At 41.6% G+C, this 14,091-nt stretch overlaps 1 protein-coding gene across 4 annotated transcripts in view; it reads left to right on the forward strand.

Annotated features, from left to right (window-relative positions):
* The window catches only part of ZNF385D (zinc finger protein 385D), a 589,542-nt gene that overhangs the window by 66,955 nt on the left and 508,496 nt on the right, over positions 1-14,091 (forward strand). For all 4 annotated transcript variants that reach the window (XM_083578081.1, XM_083578088.1, XM_083578094.1 and 1 more), the window contains exon 5: positions 1,715-1,925. The gene's annotated coding sequence lies outside the window, so the exon portion shown is untranslated. The remainder of the gene's footprint in view (positions 1-1,714; positions 1,926-14,091) is intronic.

Below are 14,091 nucleotides of genomic sequence, written 5' to 3' on the forward strand. Positions count from 1 at the left end.
ATAATTACATCCTCTTGCTGGGGAACCTGGACATCTTATCAAAGTGGAAATCTACTTCCTAGTTAAAAGTATGCAATCACTGCTTTGTGGTCATGATTTTGGATCATGGATTGTTTGGGGCCAGGCTGGTGTCAGACTCTGAAAAGCATAAGCCAAGATGTAAGATGACTGGATATGATGTGTTTCCTTTCTCTCTTTTTGTGCTGCCCCCAAAAGCTTGTGGTCACTATTGTACAATCCTTCTGTGAAGTACAGGGTATTTTGTTTCGTTCATTGTGAAGGAAAGCCACATGCATCTTTCAAAGGATCATCGAAGAGGAATTAGAGTAAATTAGATAGAGGGCTATGATAATTTGTGCCCTGTGCTTTTTAGACTCTTCTACCCATGTACGCCGGCTCCCTCGGCCTATAAAGCAAGATGAGCACTGCAACCCCAGAGTCGGCCACGACTGGACCTAATGGTCAGGGGTCCCTTTACCTTTTTACCCATGTACTATCTGAAACCAAAGGAGTGCATTGGTTGCCAGATGTGAAATATATTGGCATTATTTTCAGCTCTCCTACCCCACTAATAGTCTGTCCAAATTCCTTGCTCCAGTTGAAAACAGGCAGAAATGTGTTTGCAACCTGAAGATCCAGAGTGCTACAACCCTATATACCCTTGCTTGGGAGTAAAGCACAGAGGGACTTACTTCTGAGTGCACGTGCATAGAATTGCATTGTAAATTTTCAGAACTTTTTCTGACACATACCTGTAGGAAATGAACAGCTGGGATGGGAATTTAATCTTGTTAAGGTTTATGACAGGGTGATAGCTATGGTCTGGCTAACTATCAAACACTTAACACAATTTAGCCATAATGAATCATAATCAAATTGCCTATGCATAGTGTGTAGGTGGTACATGACAACTGATATTAAGGAAGGGCTTCTCAAATTGCAAAAGAAAGCCCAGTGCAGGGTGATCATTTATTCCCATTATATTGTATTTAACTTTTTAAACACACACACACACACACACACACACACACACACAATTATAATCCACAGAGAAGAATGTATGAATTAGCTTGCAATAGAGGAAACTGTTGTAGTTCAGCAATATCTGAATGGGCAATTCCATCATCCCTGGGCTGGGTCTGATGAAAATTTAGATCCAACAACAAATGGGCCCTAATCCATGCAGTACACAGAATTAACAATGCCTTGCTACAATTACTTTATGATTATATTTTTGTCTGAAGTGCTTTACTAAAATATTTTCATTATGGCAACATGAGCAAGGCACAATTTGGGGGATCATTTATTTAAAATAATTGTTTTTAAATGTTTAACAATTCTGGGAAATCATTTATAATAGGGGGGAAAATATGCGTGCAGAAAGCCTTTTAACTTTGTTTGAGCACCTGCTTCATCATCAGCCATGGCTGAGTTTTTCCCCCATCTGTAAATCTTCATGCCAGAAGCTGGAAGCGCTGTCTGCATGAGGAAAAAATGTATTTGGATTTTAGACTCATTTTAGAAACCACAGAATGTGTCATCTCATTGTCAAATTGCCTGACCAATAGTGGATATTGCCTTACCAATTTCTGGCCCCCTTGAACAGATTAAGGAAAATGCAGGCATATCCCAAGTAGATGATCTTCAAAGAGCGCCAGGTTCTTCTGAAAATGTGCTTTTGCAAAATGCGTCATTTACATTTTCATCTTTTCAGGTGCAAAGTAATATCAGCAGGTAAAGAGGCAATCATGTCAGCTTTACTAGCAAGAAACTGATGAGCACCCCCTCTTGAGGCAGTTTCCACTTACTTTCTCGAAAAATGAGTAAGCATTTTTCTGCTGCACAGGAAGCAAATGTCTTTTATGAAGCAACCAATCACTCCAGTCAGCTTGAAGTTTCTGAAGGAAAGTTCTGGAAGCACCGAGGTAGGTCTAAAGAATTCTTCTGACTTCACTGCTATGTGGTAAAGATATGACAGAATATTCAGTTTCTGGCATCATGCAAGCTGTTTATGGGCTTCTGCAGCATAGGGGGCGGCCTCATAAGTGAATATTGCTTCTTTGGTGTTCTGTAAGGGGTTCAGTTAAAAGTGGCCAGGACCAAAAAGTGAGCAATGCTGTGAGCACCTGTTTTCAATAATTTGGAATTTAAAGAAATGCAATGTCATGGGTCTAGTTTCTGTGGCTCTTAAAATTGTGTTGGTTTAGGAAAATAGGAACTTGCTTTATGGGATCATTGGTATGTCGAGATTGGGGTTGTTACCACAGTGTGATGGTGCCTCTGCAAAATTTCCTTGGAGCCTACAAAACCTCTGTTCCAACCTCCTGCTCATTGCCTTCTTTATCATGGGTGGGTGGGACTGGTCACCTTTTTCTCCCCCTTGAAAGGTACATAAAACTGAAAGAGGAAACATCAGCAAGAAGAGTATCAGTTTCGGATACTTAAACCGGTTCCCAAACTTGGGTCTATAGCTGTTTTTGGACTACACTTCCCATCACCCCTGACTACTGGTCCTGCTAGCTAAGGGTGATGGGAGTTGTAGTCCAAAAACAGCTACAGATCCAAGTTTGGGAAACCCTGGTCTAAAACACAACTCAAGACTGCTCCCATGGCTATCCCAATCATAAATCTTATTGAAAACTCTTCCGACCCATCACCACTTTCAGGCCTAGCACCTGAGCCAACTCTCCTGATTCAGAAGTTAGTTATGCATGCAGCCGGTTCAATTAAGCTGGGACAAGCATGGCACTGCAGATGTGTATCCAAATACATAACAGTGGGTGCAGAAACCTGCTTTCACACACACATTTCAATGATGTCAGTTTCCAGCTGTACCTCATCCAGTGCCATTGTGCTGTGCAAAGCCCATGCATATGTGAACCAGCCCTGTGCCATATTGTGATGCAAACATCACGGCCATCCTGCGCTTCGTATTGTGCAGTTAGTACGATTTGAAATATCCCCACGGCTAAGAAACACGACCACATTGCTTCCTTGTCACTTGAATGACTATATGAGCTGCACTTAATTCTGAAGGTTCTGACACAAGGATCAGGAGAAGGCCATTTTCTATTCTGAAAATCTTTCGGAAAACAAGCGACTCTGTCATCACACGGATATTTATATAATGGCCGAGCGTTGTCTGCAATGTCTGTAGCTATTTTGTCAAAAAGAATACTTTGATGGTTTATGAGTATCTGCCTCTCATTAGATTTTTTTTGGGGGGGTAGCTGCACTGTAATATAGCTAAAATGTCTGCATTGCAGAGGCCGTATTGAGGTGTAGAACTCCTTGCTGTGCTAATTATCCTTTTGAACATACTGTGCTCTGCAAGGAATGGAAATAGCTACATTAATCACCACGTGGGGTTTCAACGTGAAAGGTTCCTTTTCAAGCGCAGGTTAAAGCCATTTCCCAAGCAGTCAACGACTATCTGTACACAAAGACATTTGCGCTTGAGGGATTTGTGGCTCAGCGGCTTGGCTGAATTTTGAACAACCGGGGGGACACTTTGGGCCAATCTTTGAGTATCGTTTTCCAATTGCCAGATGGGAAATAATTTTGCATTTCGGGATACTTCTTAGTCCATAGTGGTTTCCTGAAAGCCCCCACCCCTGAAGGAGTTGGAGAATGTGGGACAGGTGTGGATGCTGTGCAACTGCTGCATCCTTGGACCTGACTTGAATCTGCAGAGGGAGGAGCTGGTCTTTGTGCTTGACTAGCCACATAGGCTACAGCAGGGTTTCCCAAACTTGGGTCTCCAGCTGTTTTTGGACTACAGCTCCCACCATCCCCATCTAGCAGGACTAGTGGTGAGGCATGATGGGAATTGTAGTCCAAAAAATTGCTGGAGGCCCAAGTTTAGGCAGCTCTGGGCTACAGGGTTGCTTATTCCGGGAGGGAAATGGTCTTCCTTCAGATCTTGCAATGGATCACAAGTTTTAGTGGTTTGCTGATCAAACCTTCTTCCCCTAGAACCCTGGGAAGGGGAATAGGAGTCCCCTAACAACTTACAGCTCCCCTAACAAACCACAGCTCCCAGAATTCCATGGAGGAAGCCATGTCTGCTTAAAGTGGTACTGTCGTGCTTTGAATGTACGGTCACCATCTTGTCCTTTGCCTCAGGCACCCGAAAGTCTTGGTTGTGTCCCAGTGTCTGACCCTGTTAATTTGTTTTTAAAAGTTTCCATTTTCTCTTTGATCTTAATTTCCATTCTTGGAGCGACACGAACTACTAGTGAGAGCAAGCCAATTAACTACAGAGCCCTGACTCTTAAACTCCCATAACAACAAGCTGCTATTGTTTCTGCTGTTACTTCTTCTGTTTAGCCCAGAGGGAACTTTGTCGTTCTTTTGTTCTTTCCCCCTTCACCAATTTTCATGAGCAAATGCCAGCGTAGCTAAAATCCAGACGCTTGTCGTTTGACACCAGATAGAGTGCAGTACGATTAGCACGATTAGCTGGTTTGGGATTTAGCTTTCCACTGGAATTAATGCTCTGGAACGTTAATCTGCTGAATGCTGCATGTTTAGAAAGTTTTTGTGTTTGCATATTCTTTTGGAAAGATAGTTGTGTTTACACAGGCTTAGATTTAAAAATGTAATTTCGTGCGTAACCGATGGTGTGGGTAATCGACTGATAGCAGGCAAAGATTAATGCCAAAAAAGAAAATACATATGTAGTATTTAAGCTGCATTAATATTCATAATGTTCCCTGCAGTTATTATGTATAAAATACTTTAAAGTGCCGTTTCTTCTTGGAATTCTGGTTTGTGTTGTTTCCCACCACCACCTTATTTTGAATTCTGAACAAAGCTTCCAAATTACACGGGCAGTTAGGATTTCTGCTTTGCTACTTTTTCTAGTACATGGAAAAGTTCTTAATCAGATTAAATATGTCAATTTCGCCATTTCAGCTTATTCCACTAATTTTAGCAATTGTTGGTAATGATGAGTCTTTCCATCTTTGTGCATTGTCAACATTCACTAAAGGTTGGAAACCTCCCATAGACTTTTTGCATGAAAAAGAAAAGGAAATAATGACATTTCAATTTGAGGATTAAAGATAATGATTAATAGAAAGTGGCTTTATTAGGTGTTATACTGGAGTGGATGAAATGAATAAGGTTTATTTGGTCAGATGAATAATCGGAAGTTCTTTAGCTTCTTAACTTTTTCCTTCTCTCTTTCTGTTCTTTTTTCTCTATCTCTTCCTCTTTCTTTTTTCTTTTCTCCTCTTTTCTTTCTCCTTTTTGCCTTTAAATTAATGTTTTAGTTTGGACAAAAATGATATGTGTTGGTAAGTTTTTATTTTTCTATATAAATACAAATAATGATAATAGTAAATTTATTTTTTTTTTTTTTTTTTTAAATAATATTTATTGAAGTTTCCAAAATACAGAAAGAGAAGAAAAGAAATTATGAAGATACATTCAGAACCTTATTTTCAAACATCCACTTTCTGGGACTCCCCCCTTCCCCCACCCCTACTGTATTCCCCTTTCATATTGTTGTTTCCACAAGTTCTATTTCTGATTTAAAGCACAATTTATATACCCCATTGTTCAAATTTAAATTTATACAAACCTTATGCGACACCCTTGATAAAAAAAAAGCAAAAGATCTCTCCCCATAGCCCACCCCCTTTTCTTTCCACAATGTCCCCCTTTTTTCCCATTAAAGTAAAAGCACACAGAATAAAAGTATAAAAAAAATAAAAAATATATTAGAAAAAAGAAAACCAATTCAGAAAATAGTTGCAAGCCTTTGGATTCTAATTCTCCCTCCCCTTCCCCGGTTTAATTTCCCTTATCCTCCAATCTATGTTTCCAGCCTGGAAATCTTAAGTCCATCAATCCCATTTTTCCCCCAACTCCTTGCAGAATTATTTCCCATTTCTAGGATTACTTTCTTTAAAAATTAATTCCTAAATCTTTAAAAATGTCAAATTATAAAATTCCCCCCATTGTTCTTTCAAGGTTATAGTCCAGCTTCCTCTTGTTCCGCTGCTAAAACTTTCTTATTCAGAAGTTTAGTAACTCTACATGGGTTGTTGTTATTCAGGAACAAAAACTTGCGTTCAGTCCCTTCCTTCTTCAGTAAGGTATTCTGTTGTCTCCTTTTAGTCTAAACACCCTGTAGACAAGATTCAGTTTCCGTTTTGCAGCTTTCCCAGGAGATAACCAGTTCTGTGAAATTCCGGAGTGTTGTATTTTTCCCGGCTTACGCCCATCTTTGTAATGTCCCGAAACTCCTCTAGGGGGGTTGTTGTAACTTTGTTTCCAAAAATCCGATTGTTCTCCGTATTTTCGCCATTTTGTATTCAAGTCTTAACAAATTATATCAAGTTGTAACAAATTTGACCAGCAAGGTCCTTGTAATAAAATCCTCTTTAATATTCCGACTTTGACAGCTACTTTGACAGCTGTCAAAATCACCGGCTCTTTTCACCAGGCTCACTCCTCAATCGCCCCGGTTCCCAGGGAGGGGGGTGCATTTTCCTTCTCCTTCAATTCTTCCTCCAGCACAATTCTTGTACTTTCCCATCATGGAATTCTTAATTTAGCAAAGATACCGTTCTTTTTGGGCCTTGGCTTCCCAATCCTTGTTTTAAAATGTCTACAATAGGGAGGGGGACTGACTTCCTTTTTAGATCCCCCCCCGCTCGTCTCAAATCCCAAAAATTTTTCTTCTTTTAAACCCGATTTCCAATTTACTCACGGGTTGTTGTTAAAAGTCCAAATTCTCAATGGAAGAAGTCAGCGCTCTCCGCCGGATGGCATGCGGCTTCGCTCGGCAGGGATGGCAGAGGACTCAAAGCACCACGCTTCTCCCCGGCACCCGATCCGTAGCCTTTAAAAAGGCTCCTTCACGAGTCGGGAGGGCGCTAGCGGTGCTAGCCGAGTCTCCAAGTCCACGGCCCCCGTGGCCGTGGTTTCTAAGGGTCCCCGCATCGCCGGTGCGGTAAAACCCAGCCCCTGCCGAGCCGGCTCCCTCCGGAGCTCGGAGGGAGTCCGCCATTCGGCGATGGCGCCAACCCGGAAGTCCGATAATAGTAAATTTAAAAACAAAAGTTCTTAATCAGGCTTGCTTGCTTTGTTGTTGCTGTTGGAGCCTGGGAGCCCAGAACCTGGGAGCCCGGAAGTTTTTTTAAAAGCCAAACAGGAGGAGAAACTTAAATCCTGACATGTGCAGCAACCTCGGTTCTAGGCACAATTTTAGGGTGCTTATAATGAAACTAAGTGGGTACCTCCCTTTTTAATGGCATTTGAGGCTTAAAACTCCCTGCCACATTTCCCAGACTGTATCCGCTAGGGAATGCTTCATTAGCTAGAGAAGGTTTGACCCTTGTTGCCAAAATAAACCCAATATAAAGCCTAAGAGCTTGGTTCGGATGGCATTGACACAAGATTGACACCACCACAAGAGACAAGCTGTTCTAAGATGAACAAAACTGATATGGCGTATTTAAGAGAATTGTTTACATAAGGGAATAAAGTGTTGCCTTTCAGATGGCAGGATAAGATTGCTTAATTGTACGGTTCTTAGTTAAACAAGATTAAATTTGCTTGTTACAGTTCTTAAGAGTTTTCCTCGGCTAAATAAACTCTCAATAGGTTTTCCTTCAGGCAAGATTTCCCTAACCTTCATCCCTGCCAAACCAGGATTAGATACTATATAGCATTTTCCCTCTTCTTCCAGCTCTTTCTGCTGCTTCTTACTTCAGTGATGGTTCAGATGTTACAAGGACTGCCTACTGAAATTCTCCCTGTGGTTAGACTGCTGTTTGATGCTGGGTTGTGCTACATGTGAACCAGGCAGAGGGCCTTCTCGGTAGTGGCGCCCGCCCTGTGGAATGCCCTCCTGTCAGATGTCAAGGAAATAAACAACGATCCGACTTTTAGAAGACATCTGAAGGCAACCCTGTTTAGGGAAGTTTTTAATGTTTGAAGTTTTATTCTGTCTTTAATGTTCTGTTGAAAGCCACCCAGAGTGGCTTGGGTAGAAATAATAATTGATTATTGTTATTATACCTGATTGAAGAATCACCACCATCACCTCACAGCATGGCTTCTCATTCTTGAGAACCACCAGCTCCATTCTTCAAGCCCTCTTCTAGCAGGCTTCTCCATGATTCCAAAACTGCCCCAAACCACTCTCTTTCTCTCCTGACCGGAACCTCTGACGAGTCATGTTCTTACTGCTTTTGGGACCAAGGCTTTTCTTTCAGCCGGAACTCAGTTCTGGCATCTCTCAGGTGAGCACTCTTGCCATTATAAAAGAACAAGGGCGGTGTTCATGGTGAGTTCTGGCACCTCTTGCTGAGATCTCAGCTTTTACTGAGTATAGAGCTGAGACTCATAGATGGGTCTCAGCGAATGAGTCAATTTGATTATTTTTTGTTGCTCTATATATTATCCCAAAGTTTGAGAGTTAGTAGCAAGGATGTTTTAAAGGTTGTTGAAAACAACCCCATTGAAGAAGATAACAGTGGTCACCCAGACCTCATTGTGTTTGCAAAAGGGCCTCCAAAACAGTTCAAGCTTCAGGGCCTCAAAAATGTAGGTCCGCTATTGCCTCTGTTCAACTTTAAAAATGTTCTCCAGACTTCACCATTCCTTCTGTCAGCTTCAATTTTATTTGTAAACGATATTATAAATAAAAGAATCACAAAGCTGTGCTTGCTTGATCAAAACAACAACAATGCAGCAAGTGCTCCCCTGCAGACTTTGCAGCTTGTTGCAAGTTGGCCGAAAAAACTTGAGTTGTACTCAGTTGTAAAATGCTTCTTTGTTTGTTATATCTAAGCAACGCTGTTTCTTAGATTAACCATTAATTCCAAATTAACAACACCTTTTGTCAGAAAACGCCAAATTAAAATATACAGAGAATAATTATCCAGTTTTCTATTCATAGTATTAATAAAGCAAAGCACAATGAAATATCTTAGAGGTGATTTTTTAAAAAAAATTGTTTAGTGGGTTGTTGTTGTTGTTTTGCTTTTATTATAGCTTTACAAATATAATTTGCATCAGTGCAAATATTAACTACCTCTTGATTCTTAGGAGAGTTGTTTGGAAAAGATAATTTCAACAGACATAGTCAGCTCTTCACCAGTTCATGATGAAAATGGTGGCAATGCGCTGTTTCGCCCTCCTCAGCTCGAAGGCGAGTTGCTGTTAGCATTGGGTAGGCAAACGAAAGCGCGAGGGCCGGATGCGGCCCAATCGCCTTCTCAATCTGGCCCGCGAACGGTCCGGGAATTAGTGTGTTTTTACATGAGTAGAATGTGTCTTTTTATTTAAAATGCATCTCTGGGTTATTTGTGGTGCCTGCCTGGTGTTTTTACACGAGAAGAATGTGTGCTTTTATTTAAAATGCATCTCTGGGTTATTTGTGGGGCATAGGAATTCATTCATCCCCCCCGCCAAAAAAAATATAGTCTGGCCTGCCACATGGTCTGAGGGGCAGTGGACTGGCCCCCTGCTGAAAAGGTTTGCTGACCCCTGCGTGTTAACACTGACACCTGCTGCCCTTCACTGGCAGATGGCAGTCCCCTCAGTAGGTAGAGTGAGTCACCTGCAGGAGAGGAAAAGCAAGCCCATCTTCTCACACCATCTTTCACGGGACTTCAGCGCCACCTCTCTGGATTCTCTGAGAGAAGTAGGCAGTTAGCAGAAGAGGAATTGGGCGGGAGAAGAAGTGTCATAGTGTTTCATGTTGGTTTACACAGAATGTAGATGCTAGTCTTCACACAATATATGCAAGCGGTTTCTGAGTTCCCAGGAACTTCTGGCTTCCCTTCTTTGGCTCCCACACACCCCTTTTTGACCCTGGACAGGGATATGATGCACCCCCTACACCCTCTTCTCCTGGGCCCTGTCTGAAGGTCCCTAGAGTCTGCCTAGCAAAAGCTTCACTGAATTACAACCCTTTCCTCTTGCTGGGACCACCGTCTGAAACATACAAGTTTAAATTAGATAATTATTTTGAAGGTTTCTATTCTTACCCTCATCAACAATACCAGGATGATTCACAACAGTGCAATAAAATTCCAATAAAACCATCACATTAAAATGCATGACAGTGTCTGGATGAACAGAGAGGTCTTCAGTAAGCACTGAAAGCACAGCTGTATTTTGTTGAGGAGGTGATTCCATTCATAAGCTGCTGCTATTTCTACCACTTTCTATCAAGTGATACATTTATATATCACTGCTTCCTGTCTGGAAATTTTGTACATTTGATGAAAAAAATTCTGTCCTTTGGCTGCCTTTAAAAAGGAATGGGGCTTTCCTTAAGTCCTAATCTTTTGGTATCTTGCATCCCCAGTCAAAAGATCTCAGGAAATAGTGCTCTGCTTGAGACCCCAAAGAGCCTTTGCAAGGAAAACTAGACAGACAGTACAGAGGCAGCTGGATTAATGGTGTGACAACACTTCTTCATGTGTAATCTCTGCTTGGGTTATCTGCTCTCTGCAATGTGTGGAGGGCACCTTGGTGCCAGAGAGCTCGTTGTGCAGAAAGGATATCACACCTCCCCCACCCCCACACCCCATTCTATGAATACAGTTTCTATCCTGGGTCAGAAAAAGTTTGAAGAAATGCATTCCAGAAAAGTTGCACTTTGTTGCTGCATAAACGGGTGCCTGCAAAATTCATTTGGAGCTTTCCCACTTTGCCGAGTGCCTCCAATAAAAGCACTGAAGCAAAGACGATAAATTTCCGTGAATGGAAAGTAGTCAAGCTGAAAAAAAGTCATTCTTTTGTAAGTCAATAGCGTAATATCTAGGATTTAGCACGTGCAGAAGTATGATATTAAAGCTCACCAGAAATAGCCTTAGTGACCTTGAACATGGGCCTTTAGAAGGTGAAAATATATCCCATACGATCTCGAGTGGTCTGCAGAGTCAGCGTATATACAGCCGTTAGTGAACATGTCTTTTAGTTTTATAATGTACTTAGAAGACTAATCAATAAACCTGACTTTGGGAAATACAATCCTCTTCCTCTCTCTGAAGGGAAAAAAAAGTGATATATATCTTCTGGAAATCTAGTTAAAAAGTAGATTTCTTGTTTTTCAAATATGCTTTGGAATGTCAATAAAAAGAAGAAGCAAGATGCTTCTGCCTTAGAAGGATAAAGGGTAATTACATCCCTTGTTGCAATTGAGTTTGTGACATGCCTGCCATGCCCTCAAACTGGGCTTTGACTTGTCTTCTGTCATTTGTAAGAAGTTGCTCAAAACCTGGTGCTTTTGCTGTAGGACAGGAATGCCACAGCTGTGCCCGACCAGATTGCTCAATTCTTTTAATGTTAACTTGAATTTGACCTGGCAAATTGGGAAGTAACAAATCTCCAGGCTTGATGCCAGCTTTGGGCAGACCAATCCTGTAATCAAATGATGCTGTGAGGAGAAAGCTATGCTGCCTCTACACCTATGGAACAGCTGCTCTGTCCTTTAGGTACTCAGGAGAGGAAAACACACTTCATTTCATTAAAAAGAAGAAATGTAAAATGATTTTGTTTGTATCTTCATCTGAGGATAACCAAGTGGTTTACAACACAAAAAGACAAAAATAGATAACCCAGTAACAAACAACCAGCACCCACCAGTTTAAAATGGCATAGATTATTCAATTCGCCCAAAGACCCAGGAGAAGAGGAATGTTTTTTCCTGGTGCCTAAAGATATGGAATGAAGGTGCCAGGCGAGCCTCCCAGGGGAGAGCATTCCACAAACAGGGAGTCACCACAGAAAAGGCCCATTGCTGTGTTGTCACTCTCTGGACTTCTAACAGAGGAAGCACACAAAGAAGGGCCTCAGATGATGATTGCAGGGTCTGGGGTGGCTCATATGTATAACATGTTGCAGTAATCTAACCTAGAGGTTACCAGAGCATAGATGATTGATGTTAGGCTATCCTCATCCAGCTAAGGGTACAGCTTGGCCACCACCTGAGCCTCAAGTGACAGCAATGGATGCAGAAGTACCCCCAAGTTATGTACCACCAAAGGAAGGCACCCTCCAGCTAGAAAGCAAACAGGTGGTGGAGGGGTACTGAAGCATCAGCAGGGAGCAACAACCAAATGCACACACATTTCTATAGCTACAAGAGGTGGCACCTAAGGGCAGGAGGATAGAGTGCATCTAATATCTGAGAAACTATTCATTACACAGTGGGCTGGGGGGGGAACCGCATGCTGCCAACCCCATCCCACTTGCCCTGTGCTAAGACAGGCACAGCAGGTGACTTACATGGTTGTGGGGCATGAATTCAGGATATTGAAGAAGTGGTGCTTCTGTTTCCACTACAACACTATATGAATAGGACATCTGAGAAGGTAGCCAAGGTTGTGTTGGTGTGCCCCATGGTACACAGCATGGCCCTGAGGCATCATTCCAGTGGGGCCAGATAGGATCCTTCTCAGGTTCCACTGGTCACTGAGGGGAAGCCAGTACCACATCAGGACCAGTTGTGGTCCACGAATAGGTCACCAGCAGCTTCTTCACCAGCAATCTGACAGTAAGCACACAACACCTGAGTCTTGGCAGGCTGGAGGTGTTTCCATGGGTGTCAGCTACTGGGGTCAGGTGAGCATGCAGGATTGGAAATCTGAGGATCTTATCATCTTCATAAGCAAGTAAATTAACAGGTCTATGGAGGCTGTGTATCAGTAAAGATGTTTTTGAGTGTAGAGAGGACTAGTGTGAGAAGTAATGTGAGACTATATTTTAGCTTATATTTTTGTTCTTTTTCATGCCAACAATTTATCTCAGAACACCTAATAATAAGCTTACTTTCCTCCATTATACAATTGGCCTTGTAACTCTATCCTGAAGAGCTCTTCACTGCTGTAAACTTTGCAGGTTTCCCTAGTTACATTATTTTCTCTCTCCTTCTGTAGGAGAGAGAGAGAGAGAGAGAGAGAAAGAGATATGTGTGTGTGTATATATATATATATATATATATATATATATATATATATATATATTATTTATTAGTGGACATAATGAGTGATGCTGTGATGCAGGTTATTAAATTCAAAATGTTTCCACAAAGTGATCTGCATAGCTTGGAAGACATGGAGAGGGTGACATAATACAATTATTTCTAAGGCAAGAGGTGGTTATATGTAGGTGGATGTTTCATGTTGTTTGTCTCTGGTGAGCCATCCTATTAGTTATTGCTTTTCCCAGCCTTCATTCCAGCTCACACCACTTCTGCTTGGTTGCCTAATTATTTGTTGTCGTATTGGGTCTCTCAATTATAAGGTTGTTTTGGGGAAGGAAAGTGTGTGTGCCTAGCTCCTTGAGAGGAAGGAGCCCTAATCAGGTCAAGGTGTCTTGTTGGTTCACGAACACCAAACATTCCTCTGGTTCAGGAGTTTGGGACATGTATAATGAGCAAGGGGTTCCTGTTGTCATTCATATGATGGATGGTTATTAGGAAGTTCCATTTTCCTATTGCTTCCAATCCGCCATATCTCTTCATCATTAGAACACTGTCTGCATATAAATATTTTAAAAAGCAATGCAGTCAAATCTAATGTGTGGCTCATCCCCTTGAACTTGCAAGGGTTTCTTCAAAGCTTATGTTACTGGAGTCTACAGGGGTTTAATCCCACTGAAAGGAGAGACGGGGAAAGTGATATTTTCCATAGCAAACATTTTCTCTTGCTGAATACACTGATTTGCAGAGTAGAACATGAAGGCAGCGTTTATTAGTCTAGTAGGCTTGAGATTCTGCTTTCTTTAGCTGGCACATCAACAGTATTTTGCCTTTAAGTGGGTTCTGTCAGTATGTCTGTTGATGTCAGGTTTGAGCCCTAGCAAGGAGAAGGAATAGGAAATTTACTCTGTGTATCATGGCATGTAGCCTTGATGGTAAACTCTTCAATTTGACTGCTGTCTATAATTCCATCACCATCCATTTCCCACTCCCACTTCCCCTTGATGCTGTTTTTAAAGTGAAAGTGACTGTCAGTGAATTATTTGGTCCATTGACAATTATCTTGAAATCTGTTTTCCAAAATCTGTTAAAAATCTAGCAGCAATTTCTTTTTACCTTCTAGCTGGGGTGGTGAATTT

Source organism: Podarcis filfolensis, assembly GCF_964270895.1.
Source record: "Podarcis filfolensis genome assembly, chromosome: 12".
Taxonomy (NCBI): Eukaryota; Metazoa; Chordata; class Lepidosauria; order Squamata; family Lacertidae; genus Podarcis; species Podarcis filfolensis.